Source organism: Anomaloglossus baeobatrachus, chromosome 5 (genome assembly GCF_048569485.1).
Source record: "Anomaloglossus baeobatrachus isolate aAnoBae1 chromosome 5, aAnoBae1.hap1, whole genome shotgun sequence".
Taxonomy (NCBI): domain Eukaryota; kingdom Metazoa; phylum Chordata; class Amphibia; order Anura; family Aromobatidae; genus Anomaloglossus; species Anomaloglossus baeobatrachus.
The window spans coordinates 355,452,928-355,465,669 of record NC_134357.1 but is presented as its reverse complement, the minus strand read 5'-3'; the positions used below and the strand labels follow the sequence as shown (position 1 = coordinate 355,465,669).

At 45.2% G+C, this 12,742-nt stretch overlaps 1 protein-coding gene across 2 annotated transcripts in view; it reads left to right on the top strand.

Moving 5' to 3' along the window:
- The window catches only part of NECAB3 (N-terminal EF-hand calcium binding protein 3), a 160,906-nt gene that overhangs the window by 122,201 nt on the left and 25,963 nt on the right, over window positions 1-12,742 (top strand). The window lies entirely within an intron of this gene.

Sequence of the window (12,742 nt, the reverse complement as noted above, 5' to 3'; positions counted from 1 at the left end):
GGGACGCAGGTTGTTTGTCGTTCCTGAGGCAGCACACATCGCTACATGTGACACCCTGGAAACAATAAACAAAAGCGTACCTGCGTGCTCCGGTAACGAGGTGGGAGTGACCTTCATGCGGCTGCTCTCCGCCCCTCCGCTTTTATTGGTTGCCTGCTGTGTGACCTCGCTGTGACGCCGCACGAACCACCCCCTTAGAAAAGAGGTTGTTCGCCGGCCACAGCGACGTCGTTTGGCAGGTAAGTACGTGTGACGCGTACCTCCGATTTGTCCGCCACGGGCAGCAATTTGCCTGTGACGCACAAACGACGGGGCGGGTGCGATCTCTAGTGACATCGCTAGCGATGTCACAGCGTGTAAAGCGTCCTTAACACAATCTAACAAATTCATAATTTTCGCTACAAAAGTATCAGAAATGTAATCCAGTCATCAACTGGAATAGATTTCTCTCTCTGGCACCTGAAAGTTGCATGAAATTTATCAAGAGGCACTTTGATCATTTTTCAGTGGACTGGTGTTCAAACTCAGTCTTTTCAGATGCGTGAAACAACATGAATAAGTGTCTTCAATGCACAGCACCGTTTGCCCTCTCCCATTGCCATCCATTGTGCTTTACCCCATACACAGTCAGCTAGAGTAAGGCATTAATGGATTCCCAGCCAAACCACACCTCTGTGTTAGATACAGTTAGGTCCAGAAATATTTGGACAGTGACACAAGTTTTGTTATTTTAGCTGTTTACAAAAACATGTTCAGAAATACAATTATATATATAATATGGGATGAAAGTGCACACTCCCAGCTGCAATATGAGAGTTTTCACATCCAAATCGGAGAAAGGGTTTAGGAATCATAGCTCTGTAATGCATAGCCTCCTCTTTTTCAAGGGACCAAAAGTAATTGGACAAGGGACTCTAAGGGCTGCAATTAACTCTGAAGGCGTCTCCCTCGTTAACCTGTAATCCATGAAGTAGTTAAAAGGTCTGGGGTTGATTACAGGTGTGTGGTTTTGCATTTGGAAGCTGTTGCTGTGACCAGACAACATGCGGTCTAAGGAACTCTCAATTGAGGTGAAGCAGAACATCCTGAGGCTGAAAAAAAAGAAAAAATCCATCAGAGAGATATCAGACATGCTTGGAGTAGCAAAATCAACAGTCGGGTACATTCTGAGAAAAAAGGAATTGACTGGTGAGCTTGGGAACTCAAAAAGGCCTGGGCGTCCACGGATGACAACAGTGGTGGATGATCGCCGCATACTTTCTTTGGTGAAGAAGAACCCGTTCACAACATCAACTGAAGTCCAGAACACTCTCAGTGAAGTAGGTGTATCTGTCTCTAAGTCAACAGTAAAGAGAAGACTCCATGAAAGTAAATACAAAGGGTTCACATCTAGATGCAAACCATTCATCAATTCCAAAAATAGACAGGCCAGAGTTAAATTTGCTGAAAAACACCTCATGAAGCCAGCTCAGTTCTGGAAAAGTATTCTATGGACAGATGAGACAAAGATCAACCTGTACCAGAATGATGGGAAGAAAAAAGTTTGGAGAAGAAAGGGAACGGCACATGATCCAAGGCACACCACATCCTCTGTAAAACATGGTGGAGGCAACGTGATGGCATGGGCATGCATGGCTTTCAATGGCATTGGGTCACTTGTGTTTATTGATGACTGTTGTAGCTGTTCTGTTTTGTCACAAGTCAGCTTATGGGATCACCAGTGAGGTCCTCTGAATTAGGCCTCTTCAGACCTAATCAAGATCGAGCACTCGGAGAAAAAGACCTGCATCCATGTGAGCATGATCAATTTTCCTGTTTATTTAGCTAAGGTACAGTTTATTTATACCATTTACAGATCAATGTGATTTTGCAAATAAGGCTTCTAGCTGGATTTTACAAGTTGCTCATATGACCTTTAAGTTTTAGCAAAACAAAAATGTAGAGTCATGCATATGAGATAAGAAGAAGATAAGAAGAACATTTAGAGACAATAATAATCCTTGAGCTTGTCTCTTATTCCGAAGGCTCTATGACAATGAACTACTTACTAATGAAATAAAATATCTTTAATAAAGAAATAGAGAAACTATTTAACCCTTCTATATCAATTTCCCCCTTTTGTAAATGGTATAACCTTCACTACAGGGTCAGTAGGTGTCCAAACAGGAACTGCTGGCTCATGGGCCTAGTACCCATGAGGGGTCTTCCTACCACTTCACCCATCCACCCTCAGTGTGGACACCTACTTCCTGTCAGTAGAGGCCATTTGGGGTCCGTAGTAAACTACAGAGGGTTCAATACTGAAACTCTTAGAACATACATTATTCAATAGTTTAGCTAACGCATATATCAATGCTTTTACAGCTATATAAAGCAATAGACAGAATAACAATATTTGCATACAGGATTGTATAATGCCAGAAATCCAACCTGCTAGGCCCTTAAACCAATTAGCTGGATTCATAAAAGAAAATGTATTTCCTCACCAGGAGTCTTTGCTGGAATCATCCATATATACATATAATAGGAGAACAGACAAAAACTGGTGACTATGTATGTAGATACACACATAGACACAAACACACGGAAACAATCATTTCCACAGATAGCAACATCATTATATTGAAGACTGAACCATAACCCATCGTAGGTAATGGGGCCTGAATGAGGGATCTTAGTCTTTACTTTGGTAACTACACCCTCAATGTCCGGATTGTATTCCATCCACCACGACTGTCCCCTAGGCTGTGTGATATTTAGCTGGAACCAGGGATTAGTGACCTTTCCAGCTATAGTCAAGGTGGCAAATACATCTTTTCACCAGAATATCGATAGAGTCCAGGTTTCATTGTACATACAGTCTGATATCAACATCTCCTGTGGTTCCAGAGGTAAGGCTAAATAAGGCATAGTCTTTGAAGAAAATAAAACTGTGTGTGCAGATCCAACAGTCTTTTGGCTTTTCTCCTTCCATGTCCTCAGTAAGAGAAATATGGTGGCGAATGAGTTTATTATCCCAGTCCGTATTTAAAAGTTCGCTCAGTGTCTTTGTTTGGCGCAGCAACCCTGCTACACCTAGCAGGATAATTAGCAAGACTGTCATTCTGCCGGTGGAGTGACCTTTTTACAGTGACTGGCGTGGATCCAGGTGGGCTTTCCCTCAAGTTTCACTGAGGTGGATGTGGTCAGCTGGAGTTGGAATGGGCCATCAGAGCGTGGATCTAGGCCCTTCTCACGTGTCTGCGCACGACCACCCAATCACCTGGATTCAGTTGATGCACATCTGCACTTGCATTGGGATCTGGAATGGATGAAAAGACATGTTTATGCACCACATTAAGTCTTTCCTGTAAGGCCTGGACGTAGGCTGTCATAGTGCCGTGTTGCATCTGTAACACTTGTGGAAAGTAGAGACCTGTTTTTGGGGCACTACTAAAAAGGACTTCAAAAGGAGACAAGCCTGTCTTTCTATATGGAGTGTGTCTGACTGAAAAGAGTGCCAGGGATAAGCACTCTACCCAATTCTTTCCTGTCTCTGCCATGGCCTTTTGAATTTTTTTAGTTTAAGTGTCCCGTTTAATCTCTCTACTTTTCCACTGCTCTGCAGATGATAAGGGGTATGGAATGCCTGCTCTATTCCCAGGGCCTGCATAATGTCCCTCATTATTTCTCCAGTGAAGTGTATACCCCTGTCACTTTCTATGGCTTCTGGGATGCCATACCGACAGACTAGTTCCTTCATCAGTTTTTCTGCAGTTGTTTTAGCATTTGCACATTTTACTGGATAGGCCTCAACCCATCCTGAGAAGAAATCTACACATACCAGGACGTATTCATACACTCCTACCTTGGGTAGTTGTATGTAGTCTATTTGCAGTCATTGACACGGTAGAGCGGTCTGGGTGTTGCTTTCTTAGGGACTTTTACTGTTTTACCTGGGTTGTGTTGTGCGCAGATAATGCAGGATTGTACGTGTTTGGAGGCTACGTAACTGAAGCCAGGAGCGATCCAGAAGGCATTGACCTGGTTACACATGTGACTTTTTGAGGCGTGAGTGGGGCCATGTGTTGCTTGTGCCATCATAGGGAACAGGGACCTTGGTAAACACAACCTATCCTTACTTTCCCATACTCCATTCGAGTTCAGCCCAGCTCCCATTTTCCCCAGTGTTCCTTCTCTGTTTGGGCACCCTGATTCTGGAGGGATTTCAGGACATCCAGACTTACTGTGGCTGGGACTTGCTGGCTCCCTGCCACTATCCTCTGATCCCTAGGCCTCTTTGCCGCTGCTTTCGCAGCTGCATCCGCCCTTCTATTGCCCGCTACCTCCAGTGAGTCACCTTTTGTGTGTGCTTTCACCTTAATGATGCCAACCTGGACTGGTAACATTAGTGCCTCCATTAACCGTTTTACCAATTCTGCATTTTTTTTTAATAGGCTTACCAGCTAACGTAAGAAAAGCTCTACTTCTCCAGATAGGGCCAAAATCATGACAGATCCCAAATCCACAATTTGAGTCTGAATAGACATTAATTTTCCTACCTGATCCCGCTCTACACGCCTCAATGAGCGCTGTTAGCTCCGCCTCCTGCGCGGACATGTGCGGCGGGAGTGGTTCAGCTCGGATTACCTCATGTGAGGATACTACTGCATATCCAGTGTAGAATCTCCCATCCAGGTGGTATCTGGAGCCATCTACAAAAAACTCAAAATCTGCATTAGTAATAGGTGTATCATAGACATGTGGAAAACCTGCTGTCTCCTGACTCATCAGCTCTATGCAGCCATGCTCGTGTGTCATGTCAAAGTATTCATCCTCACTTGCTACCATTGTCACCAATTCCCCCTTTTCTGAATCTACTGGCAAAAGGGTGGCTGGATTCAGAACATTACACCTCTTGAGGGTGACATACTCAGGAATCAGAAGGGCACATTCAAGTCTGAGCTGTCTGGCCATAGACAGGTGTTTCGGTTGGACTTGCACAAGTATAGCATGAATGTCATGCGGGGAGTAAATTGTTAAGGGAAATGTCAATGTGATCTTGCAAGCTTTCCCTAGCAGTACTGCAGCAGCCGCTACAGCACGGACACACGTGGGTGACCCTCTGACAATTGGGTCCAATCGCGCTGAGTAGTAAGCTTATTGGTCTTTGTTTGTCACCATGTTGCTGTGTGAGGACGACTGTCGCATGCCCTCCCTGTTCTGTGCAAAACAAAAAAAAATGGTTGATCGTAATTTGGAATACCCAGGGCCGGGGCAGATACAATGAGTAGTTTAAAGGAATGAACAGAATCAATAGCTTCCTGAGTGAGGTCAAAGGGGTCAGATGACAGACAATCATAGAGGGGTTGCATCATTTGCGAGGCAGACTTTATCCAAGGCCTGCAGTATGACACTAAGCCCAAAAAGGTGCGCAGTTGCCGGTGGGACCTGGGTAGGGAGAGATTTTGGACTGCTTGTTTTCTCTCCTCAGTCAGGTGTCTCGTACCTTCAGAGATACAGTGACCCAAAAATGTTACCTTTTGCTTACAGTACTGTAATTTTTCACGTGAAACTTTGCAACCATTCTCTGCCAGAAAACACAGCAAAGAAATTGTGGCTTCCTTGCAGGACGTCTGGTCTGGACAGCAGAGCAAAAGGTCATCCACGTACTGCAATAGCGTAACCTGTGGATGAGGCGGTTGCCACTGCTCCAGAATTCCTGCCATAGCTGTAGAATAAATGGTAGGTGAATTAATTCCTCCTTGCGGGAGGACTGTCCACATGTACTGTTTCCCCTCATGTGTGAAGGCAAAAAGATACTGACAGTCAGGGTGTAGAGGCACAGAGAAAAATGCATTTGCCCAGTCAATTACTGTAAAACATTTGGAGGTCCCTGGGATTTATGACAGTAAGGTATGTGGGTTTGCAACAATAGATGTTCCACTCTCAGTGACAGCATTGACAGCTCTCAAATCATGCACCATTCTGTACGTGTCAGGGGAACCTTTGGGCCCTTTTTTTCTTGATTGGATACAAGGGAGTGTTACAGGGGGAGGACCTTTGTACTAGAGCCCCTGCTTGCACATATTCTCTGGTCAGGGCCATTGATTTGGCTGGGCTTAAGGGATACTGTTTTATCAAGGGAATTTCAAACACCAATCCCTCCAGTCCCTTCATGGTCACCACTTTCCTAGGCCAGAGGCAAAGGAGGAGGGAAAGAAGGAGGAGAGTCAGTCTGCTCCCTCTCCTAATTGGGGTTTTTGCACTGTCTGGCGTAATGTCCATTCTGTCCACAATTCCAGCACTGTACGGTCGCTAGGTCACCTGGTGCCCTCCCTCTCTGCTTCCACTGTTTTCCTTGTGCTCTAGCATACATAACTGGTCGCTTGCATTTTGTCAGTTCAACCCCCTTAGCTACTTGCAGAAGGTCTGTTGGGTCCATGTTTCTCCACTCAGGTCTGGCTGTCTGTACTGCTTCTCGTAAAACCTTATTCATACCGTTAACGAATATACTCATCAGTATTTTGTCATTAAGGGAGGTTCTGACTTTGTACCCCACGTCTGCCCACTTCAGCTGTAACCTCCAAAAGTACGTCTCTATACTCTCCCCTTCCTGCTGTATTACGTCAGTCAGGGAAAGAGGGAAAAGTTGGTCTTCAGGGTCAGATAACTGTTTTCTTTCCTCACCATCAGAGTAATGTCCAGCTTCCTCCCCAAAACTCAATTCCTTCACTACCTCTGTCTTAGAGTCAGCGTCCTCTGTCATCACATGTGATCTGGTTTGAACAGGATTTAGTGCAATCTGCTTAGGGCGAGTAACATTACACGTAGCACAAGTACTTCTCCAGTCTGGGTTTTTCTGACTACAATGTTCACAAGTCCATTCATCTGGTCTGGGTTTCTGATCATGTGAAGGTGGGGCGGTAGCAGTCACAGTTTTTGCTCTTGGTGCATTAAAACATTTATAATACACTTTACATAACAATAATATAATAATACATCCCACTGTTATTTCTTTACATCCACAATGCTGCACCTCTTCCTTGAATCTGTGCCATTTCTCAACATCCAAACACCCACACTCTGGCATGTCTGCCTTTCTGAGTATTGGTCTGATATTTTTCACTGCTTCCTTGACTTTCCTTTCTTGCACTATCTGTTTGACTGTTTTGGATCCCGCTGGAGCCCCACACTGCACACTGAACAAGTTGCCCATGGCTTCAACTTATTCTCACACAGCCACCTTTCTGCAAATGCCCTCTCAGTGTCCCTGAACCTTGTTAACAGGCCACACGTCTCCTGGCAAGTCAGAATGGGCTCTCAAGTGGTAGCTGGAAGGCTAAATCAGCATTCACTCTCACCTGCTACACTTGTAGGGCGTATTGGGAAGGGTTAAAAAAACACCTCTCACCCAATAGACCAGATGACTAAAGCAGGAAGGACCAGGTGTGATAGTCCTCTCACCTGCTAGACCACCTCCATGTAAGTGGGAAGGCCACAATGCTCTCTAACCCACTTCAAACCTGATGTGCAGTTGGGTAGTCCATGCTGGTCCTTTACAAAGTATTCCAGCAACGAACGTAAACTAGAGTTAAACCAAAACAATCCTCAGAGCTGACTTCTCACAGAGGGCAGAAAATCGCGCAGCTGTTCACTTGACCCCTCCCAACAGAATGGCAGCAGCGCACAGTTTGTTTAGCAAGAGTGTTATCTCAAAAAGAATTCTTCGTCCAGATTCAGCTTTTCCAAAACATCCCTAATACCCACTGGTATAATACACAATCCCAGCAGAAAATTGAGACTACTTATATACCTTCACAGCACTTGATTCTAGAAACATATGTAACAATACACCTTCCAAGGATCAGTTAACCTCACATGTAAATAAAATTATCTAAACCGCTCTTGACACTGATGGGAAAAAATACATATGTCAGGTATCCACTAAAATACTCTATATGGCTATGCCCTGTGACATTTCACAACCGGAACATCTTTTCACAGTCCACAGTATGACCTATAACCATTAGACTTATACATACATATTATTTCACCAAGTCTCTTATCTCAATTACTTGTCATTTTGTTATTCAGAGGCTTCTCATCAATATACAACAACCTATTGCCTGCCTACTTTATCTAGGCATTAGTATGAAACCACTTATGAACACATATCCCTAGACCAGTGTATTGCCCATCAAAGATGCAAAGATGGCCAAAGCAAAACATAAAACACAGCAACACAGCAAATGTAATTATACAGAGACTGTCCCAAGTTCCATGCTATGCAATCTATGCAATCAGTTAATGGACGGACAACAGATTATCTTATTACTCTATATTTCAACTCTCATTCAGACATGCATGAGAAAAAAACAATACTCACTGGTGATGCCAGAGTTCTTGAACCGTGTGTACAGCCTTACCCAGAATATTCGGGAAATCAGAGAGAGTGAAATAAAGTGTAAGAATAAAGCTTCTCACCTTGCTGCAGCTGAAATTTCACTTTCACTTTCTCAAGAGTCCCCAAAACTTCTTCTGAATAGGCTGGTTGGCCACGGCTCCACGTTGGGCACCAAAAACTGTTGTAGCTGTTCTGTTTTGTCATAAGTCAGCTTATGGGATCACCAGTGAGGTCCTCTGAATTAGGCCTCTTCAGACCTAATCAAGATCGAGCACTCGGAGAAAAAGACCTGCATCCATGTGAGCATGATCAATTTTCCTGTTTATTTAGCTAAGGTACAGTTTATTTATACCATTTACAGATCAATGTGATTTTGCAAATGAGGCTTCTAGCTGGATTTTACAAGTTGCTCATATGACCTTTAAGTTTTAGCAAAACAAAAATGTAGAGTCATGCATATGAGATAAGAAGAAGATAAGAAGAACATTTAGAGACAATAATAATCCTTGAGCTTGTCTCTTATTCCGAAGGCTCTATGACTATGAACTACTTACTAATGAAATAAAATATCTTTAATAAAGAAATAGAGAAACTATTTAACCCTTCTATATCAATGACATAACAGCAGACAAGAGTAGCCGGATGAATTCTGAAGTGTACCGGGATATACTTTCAGCCCAGATTCAGCCAAATGCCGCAAAGTTGATCGGACGGCGCTTCATAGTACAGATGGACAATGACCCCAAGCATACAGCCAAAGCTACCCAGGAGTTCATGAGTGCAAAAAAGTGCAACCGTCTGCATTGGCCAAGTCAATCACCAGATCTTAACCCAATTGAGCATGCATTTCACTTGCTCAAATCCAGACTTAAGACGGAAAGACCCACAAACAAGCAAGACCTGAAGGCTGCGGCTGTAAAGGCCTGGCAAAGCATTAAGAAGGAGGAAACCCAGCGTTTGGTGATGTCCATGGGTTCCAGACTTAAGGCAGTGATTGCCTCCAAAGGATTCGCAACAAAATATTGAAAATAAAAATATTTTGTTTGGGTTTGGTTTATTTGTCCAATTACTTTTGACCTCCTAAAATGTGGAGTGTTTGTAAAGAAATGTGTACAATTCCTACAATTTCTATCAGATATTTTTGTTCAAACCTTCAAATTAAACGTTACAATCTGCACTTGAATTCTGTTGTAGAGATTTCATTTCAAATCCAATGTGGTGGCATGCAGAGCCCAACTCGCGAAAATTGTGTCACTGTCCAAATATTTCTGGACCTAACTGTATTTCCTTATTGCCAGCCAAAATGTCACAAAAAATATGGGGTGATGAAGATGGCAAAAAAGAGACAGTAAAGTATTTGGGTTGCATTCACAGTGTTTGGGTGGGTTGGGGTGCATTGTAAAGGTAGTCTAGGTATAAAGTCTTGAAATAATCAGAGACCACTTAGTATTAGTGATGAACGAATGTGCTTGGCACTGCTTGTTACTTGATCAAGCTTCGGGGTGCACGGGTACTTGCGGTGCTCGGCCGAGTATCATGGGTGCTCGGATGTGTCTGTGAAACGACCACAACGCACAGGCTCACTTCACTGCATGATGTGTGCAGGCACCAGAGTCTTAGGGGTACTTCACACACAGCGAGATCGCTACTGAGATCGCTGCTGAGTCACGTTTTTTGTGACCTCATTAGCGATCTCGCTGTGTGTGACACTGAGCAGCGATCTGGCCCCTGCTGTGAGATCGCTGCTCGTTACACACAGCCCTGGTTCGTTTTTTTATTGTTGCTCTCCCGCTGATAAGCACACATCGCTGTGTGTGACAGCGAGAGAGCAACAATCCTGAATGTGCAGGGAGCAGGAGCCGGCGTCTGACAGCCTGCGGTAAGCTGTAACTAAGGTAAACATCGGGTAACCAAGGTGGTTACCCGATATTTACCTTCGTTACCAGCCTCCGCAGCTCTCACGCTGCCAGTGCCGGCTCCTGCTCCCTGCACACGCTAAGTTAAGCGGTGTGAGCTTGTAACTAAGGTAAACATCGGGTAACCATACCCGATGTTTACCTTAGTTACCAGTGTCCGCATCTTCCAGACGCCGGCTCCGTGCAAGCGCAGCGTCGCTTACACGTCACTGCTGGATGGGGGCTGGTCACTGGTCGCTGGTGAGATCTGCCTGTTTGACAGCTCACCAGCGACCATGTAGCGATGCAGCAGCGATCCTGACCAGGTCAGATCGCTGGTTGGATCGCTGCTGCATCACTAAAGTGTGAAGGTACCCTTAGAATGGCTCTCTCGGGAGTAAAATAATGTAGCATGACCCCCCCCAAACCACTTCCTCCCTCCAGCTGGAAATGCTCTCTTTATGGCTTGCTGTAAGTGAGTGGAGCTCTGAACAGGCCAATCATTGACTTTCCATAATGCTCATTACGTGGAGCGCGACCGAGTATCTGTCCAGCTTGAATTGAATAACGAGCATTGAGCATTTTAGAGCTCCCCCATTACTACTTGGTACTAGATATAAGCGTACCTGTGGATGTTCAGTTTTGCGGGTGCAGCCGGTCTCTTGAAAAAGTTCGGTTTGGGACCCGGATTTGACCTGAACCCCAATGGAAGTCACTAATTGGGCAGTTTGGGTTTCCGCCAACACGCAGTCAGCCATAAACAGAACACTTTCAACGGCGGGGATTTTCCTTTATTATTTTTTGGTGTGTAGTGGGTGTTCATAACCCCCTACAAAGGAAACATCTTCCGGAAATGTTATTAATAAAAGTGTTATATTCTTTTATACTGTATTGTATTTTAGTGTTAGGGCACCCCCTAGTGGCCGGGTGGGACGGCTGTTGCCACCGGGGAGGAGGAGTCGGCTGGATGACTAGGGAAGGTCTGTGTGTGTGAAGGGAGTCGGATCCGGGACAGCAGTGTGTGACCATCGGTGGCAGTGTGTATGAGCGGAACATCAGGGGACGCCGGAGTAACGGAGGAGTACGCAACCTCAGAGGTCTGATTCCGCTGGTGTGGGTCCGGTGTGTGCTTGACCTAGGAGTGGGAGCCCGGAGAAGCGGAGTACCCAGGGCATATCCCCACTAGAGGGCGCGTTTGGACAGGTTGTCCCCAGCTCCACAGAAACTGCCGTATTTGCTGTCCGGATTTGTATGGTGCCAATAAATGTTATCTTTTATTGCAAGCAACTTTTGCCTGAGGACTGTTTGTGTACTACCGGACGAAGATACCGACACACACTGTTCCACTGAGCCAGTCCCCAACATTACATGAAGTGATGGCCCAGGGAGGCCTCTGGCTGTGTAGTCGTGGCGGCGGTAGCTTTCAGGCACACCCCTGGCTCCATCACTCCTTTAATGTTGGGGACTGGCTCAGTGGAACAGTGTGTGTCGGTATCTTCGTCCGGTAGTACACAAACAGTCCTCAGGCAAAAGTTGCTTGCAATAAAAGATAACATTTATTGGCACCATACAAATCCGGACAGCAAATACGGCAGTTTCTGTGGAGCTGGGGACAACCTGTCCAAACGCGCCCTCTAGTGGGGATATGCCCTGGGTACTCCGCTTCTCCAGGCTCCCACTCCTAGGTCAAGCACACACCGGACCCACACCAGCGGAATCAGACCTCTGAGGTTGCGTACTCCTCCGTTACTCCGGCGTCCCCTGATGTTCCGCTCATACACACTGCCACCGATGGTCATACACTGCTGTCCCGGATCCGACTCCCTTCACACACACAGACCTTCCCTAGTCATCCAGCCGACTCCTCCTCCCCGGTGGCAACAGCCGTCCCACCCGGCCACTAGGGGGTGCCCTAACACTAAAATACAATACAGTATAAAAGAATATAACACTTTTATTAATAACATTTCCGGAAGATGTTTCCTTTGTAGGGGGTTATGAACACCCACTACAGGTGCACACTACATCAGATCACGCTGTTGTTAGCCCCAGTGCAAGTCATTCAAACACTGCAAACGGCTCGCACTGGGCTGGGCATTGAGCGTACCCGAACACAATGATGCTCACATAAGTGGTTTGCATACGTAAAGCACCCGATCTCCGAACTTGAACTCTGTTTTTTTTCTTTTTAAAACCTCACCTCTAGTTAGTACTCATTGATGAATAGATTACAGGTTGTATTTTTTTTTTTTTACATGTTCCTTTAAATACATTCCTAATAAGTATTTTGGGTGGACGGTACTGACACACAGTAAGGCCTGTTTCACACGTCAGTGATTCTGGTACGTTTGTGCTTTTTTTTTCTACGTACCAGAATCACTGACATACGCAGACCCATTCTAATGAATGGGTCTGATCACACGTAAGTGATTTTTCACTGCACGTGTCTCCGTGCGGCGTA